Genomic DNA, 6,000 nt, shown 5'->3' on the forward strand with positions numbered 1-6,000 from the left:
CCTGCTTCCCAATCCTGTTATGTGCGCCCCCATCCTGTTATGTGCTGCCCCCATCCAGCGCCCCCACCCCGTTATGTGCGCCCCCATCGTGCTGCCCCATCCCGTTATGTGCTGCCCCATCCCTTTATGTGCTGCTCCCATCCCATTATGTGCTCCCCATCCTGGTATTTGTGCTGCCCCCATCCTGGTATTTGTGCCGCCCCCATCCTGGTATTTGTGCTGCCCCCATCTTGGTATTTGTGCTGCCCCCATCCTGTTATGTGCTGCCCATATCTTGTGCCCCCATCCTGTTACGTGCTGCCCCCATCTTGTTCACCCTATCTTGCGCCCCCATCCTGTTACGTGCTGCCCCTATCTTGTGCCCCCATCCTGCGCCCCCATCCTGTTATGTGCTCCCTCCATCCTGTTATGTGCTGCCCTCATCCCGTTATGTGCACCCCCATCCTGTTATGTGCTGCCCCCATCCCGCTCCCCAATCCTGTTATGTGCTCCCCCATCCTGTTATGTGCTGCCCCTATCTTGTGCCCCCATCCTGCGCCCCCATCCTGTTATGTACACCCCCATCCTGTTATGTGCTCCCCCATCCTGCGCCCCCATCCTGTTTTGTGCTCCCCCATCCTGTTATGTGCTGCCCCATCCCGTTATGTGTGCCCCCATACTGTTATGTGCTGCCCCCATCCCGCTCCCCTATCCTGTTATGTGCTGCCCCATCCTGCTCCCCGATCCTGTTATGTGCTGCTCCTATCTTGTGCCCCCATCCTGTTATGTGCTGCCCCCATCCTGCGCCCCCATCCTGTCATGTGCTGCCCCCATCCTGCGTCCCCATCCTGTTATCTGCTGCCCCATCCTGCGCCCCCATCCTGTTATGTGCTCCCTCCATCCTGTTATGTGCTGCCCTCATCCCGTTATGTGCGCCCCCATCCTGTTATGTGCAGCCCCCATCAGGCTCCCCAATCCTGTTATGTGCTGCCCCATCCCGTTATGTGCGCCCCCATACTGTTATGTGCTGCCCCCATCCCGCTCCCCAATCCTGTTATGTGATGCCCCCATCCTGCTCCCCGATCCTGTTATGTGCTGCCCCTATCTTGTGCCCCCATCCTGTTATGTGCTGCCCCCATCCTGCACCCCCATCCTGTCATGTGCTGCCCCCATCCTGCATCCCCATCCTGTTATCTGCTGCCCCATCCTGCACCCCCATCCTGTTATCTGCTCCCTCCATCCTGTTATGTGCTGCCCTCATCCCGTTATGTGCGCCCCCATTCTGTTATGTGCTGCCCCCATCCCGCTCCCCAATCCTGTTATGTGCGCCCTCATCCTGCTACAGTATGAGCTGCCCCCATCCTGCCCCCCCATCCCATTATGTGCGCCCCCCATCCCGTTATGTGCTGCCCCCATCCTGGTATTTGTGCTGCCTCCATCCTGGTATTTGTGCTGCCCCCATCCTGGTATTTGTGCTGCCCCCATCTTGCACCCCCATCCTGCTATGTGCTGCCCCCATCCCGTTATGTGTTCCCCCATTCCTTTATGTGTGCCCCTCATCCTGCTTCCCTAATCCTGTAATGTGCTCCCCCATCCTGTTATGAGCTCTCCCATTCTGTTATGTGTTTCCCCCATCCTGTTATGTGCTCTCCCATCCTGCGCCCCCATCCTGTTATGTGTTCCCCCATCCTGTGCCCCCATCCTGGTATATGCTCCCCCATCCTGTTATGTGCTCCCCCATCCTGTTATGTGTGCCCCCATCCTGTTATGTGCTCCCCCATCCTGTTATGTGTGCCCCCTTATTGTTATGTGCTCCCCATCCTGGTCCAAGCTCCCCCATCCTGGTATATGCTCTCCCATCTTGGCATATGCTCCCCATCCTGCTCCCACATCCTGTTTTGTGCTCCCCCATCCTATTATGTGCGCCCCCATCCTGGTTTGTGCACCCCCTTCCTGTTATGTACACCCCCATCCTGTTATGTGCTCCCCCATCCTGCGCCCCCATCCTGTTTTGTGCGCCCCCATCCTGTTTTGTGCTCCCCCATCCTGTTATGTGCTCCCCCATCCTGCACCCCCATCCTGCTCCCCCATTCTGTTTTGTGCTTCCACCATCCTGGTCCCCCATCCTGTTATGTGCTCCCCCATCCTGTTATGTGCTCCCCCATCCTGTTATATGCTGCCCCCATCCTGTTATGTGCTCCCCATCCTGTTATGTGCTTCCCAATCCTGTTATGTGCACCCCCATCCAGCTTCCCAATCCTGTTATGTGCCCCATCTTGTTCTCCCTATCTTGCGCCCCTATCCTGTTACGTGCTGCCCCTATCTTGTGCCCCCATCCTGCTCCCCGATCCGGTTATGTACTCCCTCCATCCTGTTATGTGCTGCCCTCATCCCGTTATGTGCGCCCCCATCCTGTTATGTACTGCCCCATCCCGCTCCCCAATCCTGTTATGTGCTGACCCATCCCGTTATGTGCGCCCCCATACTGTTATGTGCTTCCCCCATCCTGCGCCCCATCCTGTTATGTGCTGCCCCATCCCGTTATGTGCGCCCCCATCCTGTTATGTACTGCCCCATCCCGCTCCCCAATCCTGTTATGTGCTGACCCATCCCGTTATGTGCGCCCCCATACTGTTATGTGCTTCCCCCATCCTGCGCCCCATCCTGTTATGTGCTGCCCCATCCCGTTATGTGCGCCCCCATACTGTTATGTGCTGCCCCCATCCCGCTCCCCCATCCTGTTATGTGCTGACCCCATCCTGCGTCCCCATCCTGTTATCTGCTGCCCCATCATGTGCCCCCATCCTTTTATGTGCTCCCTCCATCCTGTTATGTGCTGCCCTCATCCTGTTATGTGCTGCCCCCATCCCGCTCCCCAATCCTGTTATGTGCTGCCCCATCCCGTTATGTGCGCCCCCATACTGTTATGTGCTTCCCCCATCCTGCGCCCCATCCTGTTATGTGCTGCCCCACCCCATTACGTGCGCCCCCATACTGTTATGTGCTGCCCCCATCCCGCTCCCCAATCCTGTTATGTACTGCCCCCATCCTGCTCCCCGATCCTGTTATGTGCTGCCCCATCCTGCGCCCCCATCCTGTCGTGTGCTGCCCCCATCCTGCGTCCCCATCCTGTTATCTGCTGCCCCATCCTGCGCTCCCATCCTGTTATGTGCTCCCTCCATCCTGTTATGTGCTGCCCTCATCCCGTTATGTGCGCCCCCATCCTGTTATGTGCTTCCCCCATCCCGCTCCCCAATCCTGTTATGTGCACCCCATCCCGTTATGTGCTGTCCCCATCCAGCTCCCCAATCCTGTTATGTGTGCCCCCCCATCCTGCTTCCCAATCCTGTTATGTGCACCCCATCCCGTTATGTGCTGTCCCCATCCAGCTCCCCAATCCTGTTATGTGTGCCCCCCATCCTGCTTCCCAATCCTGCTATGTGCTGGGTGGGAGGTGCTATGGCGCCGGAAATCGTGCTATGCACAAGCGCAAACTCTGGTGCCACACTCCTCCTCCAGACTCGCCGGAGAGAGAGGTATGTAGCCTAATGGCGCCGGAGATAGCGGCATGCGGTGAGCGCTTCCGCATACCACGATCTTCAGCACCACAGTCCTTCACCCCGGCCTCGTCCTCCTCCCTCTCACCTGTAATGGCAGATGTTTTCTTCTGTCTGGTGCCAGACTGCTCAGGTGCATAGCGAATGCATAGTCTATGGAGGCTTCGGACAGAGGGACGCATCTATAGTTATAGATAATAGTAACATTGGCACAGTTATCATTGAGAGGTATATCCACATATTACTCTTAATCCTCTCCTCTCCATCAACAAATTGGAAGAAAAATCTTTTAAATGCTTTTACCCAGATTCCTCCACTTTTTCCAATCCATCCATGGAGATGGAAGCAAATTTACATCTGTCATATACAGTACAGACCAAAAGTTTGGACACACCTTCTCATTTAAAGATTTTTCTCTATTTTCATGACTATGAAAATTGTACATTCACACTGAATGCATCAAAACTATGAATTAACACATGTGGAATTATATACTTAACAAAAAAGTGTGAAACAACTGAAAATATGTCTTATATTCTAGGTTCTTCACAGTAGCCACCTTTTGCTTTGATGACTGCTTTGCACACTCTTGGCATTCTCTTGATGAGCTTCAAGAGGTAGTCACCGGAAATGGTTTTCACTTCACAGGTGTGCCCTGTCAGGTTTAATAAGTGGGATTTCTTGCCTTATAAATGGGGTTGGGACCATCAGTTGTGTTGTGCAGAAGTCTGGTGGATACACAGCTGATAGTCCTACTGAATAGACTGTTAGAATTTGTATTATGGCAAGAAAAAAGCAGCTAAGTAAAGAAAAACGAATGGCCATCATTACTTTAAGAAATGAAGGTCAGTCAGTCCGAAAAATTGGGAAAACTTTGAAAGAGTCCCCAAGTGCAGTTGCAAAAACCATCAAGCGCTACAAAGAAACTGGCTCACATGAGGTCTGCCCCAGGAAAGGAAGACCAAGAGTCACCTCTGCTTCTGAGGGTAAGTTTATCCGAGTCACCAGCCTCAGAAATCGCAGGTTAACAGCAGCTCAGATTAGAGACCAGGTCAAGGCCACACAGAGTTCTAGCAGCAGACACATCTCTTCAACAACTGTTAAGAGGAGACTTTGTGCAGCAGGCCTTCATGGTAAAATAGCTGCTAGGAAACCACTGCTAAGGACAGGCAACAAGCAGAAGAGACTTGTTTGGGCTAAAGAACACCATTCATGGACATTAGACCAGTGGAAATCTGTGCTTTGGTCTGATGAGTCGAAATTTGAGATCTTTGGTTCCAACCACCGTGTCTTTGTGCGACGCAGGAAAGGTGAACGGATGGACTCTACATGCCTGGTTCCCACCGTGAAGCATAGAGGAGGTGGTGAGATGGTGTGGGGGTGCTTTGCTGGTGACACTGTTGGGGATTTATTCAAAATTGAAGGCATACTGAACCAGCATGGCTACCACAGCATCTTGCAGCGGCATGCTATTCCATCCGGTTTGCGTTTAGTTGGACCATCATTTATTTTTCAACAGGACAATGACCCCAAACATACCTCCAGGTTTGGGATGAGCTGGACAGCAGAATGAAGGCAAAAGGGCCAACAAGTGCTAAGCATCTCTGGGAACTCCTTCAAGATTGTTGGAAGACCATTTTCGGTGACTACCTCTTGAAACTCATCAAGGGAATGCCAAGAGTGTGCAAAGCAGTCATCAAAGCAAAAGGTGGCTACTTTGAAGAACCTAGAATATAAGACATATTTTGAGTTTTTTCACACTTTTTTGTTAACTATATAATTCCACAGTGTTAATTCATAGTTTTGATGCCTTCAGTGTGAATGTACAATTTTCATAGTCATGAAAATACAGAAAAATCTTTAAATGAGAAGGTGTGTCCAAACTTTTTGTCTCTACTGAATGTGATATTAGAAAATGAGAATATGGCTGTGCAGTCAGTTCTCTGCTGGTTTTAGATTCCTATCTTTCTGATGACACAACACAATTACCTCGATGCACATGAGTGCAGGACATCAAATTACTCAACATATTTTCAAAATCAGGATCTTGAAACAAGAAGTATTTGGAATTAAGTAATCGATCTTAACTGACTCAACAGATTGGCCAACACCATGTCTCACCATTAACCCCTTCGCCCAAAGCCTGTTTGCACATTAATGACCAGGCCAAATTTTACAATTCTGACCACTGTCACTTTATGAGGTAATTACTCTGGAATGCTTCAATGTATCCCATTGATTCTGAGATTGTTTTTTTGCGACATATTGTACTTCATGCTAGTGGTCAATTTAGGCCAATATTTTTTGCGCTTATTTGTGAAAATGTCGGAATTTTGGCAAAATTTTTTAAACTTCCGCAAATTTTCATATTTATAATTTTTATGCCCTTAAACCAGATACTTATAACACACAAAATAGTCAATAAATAACATTTCCCACATGTCTACTTTACATCAGCATACTT

The sequence above is a fragment of the Phyllobates terribilis genome, unplaced genomic scaffold (assembly GCF_046119375.1).
Source record: "Phyllobates terribilis strain yellow unplaced genomic scaffold, ASM4611937v1 Scaffold_13__5_contigs__length_258822181, whole genome shotgun sequence".
Taxonomy (NCBI): Eukaryota; Metazoa; Chordata; class Amphibia; order Anura; family Dendrobatidae; genus Phyllobates; species Phyllobates terribilis.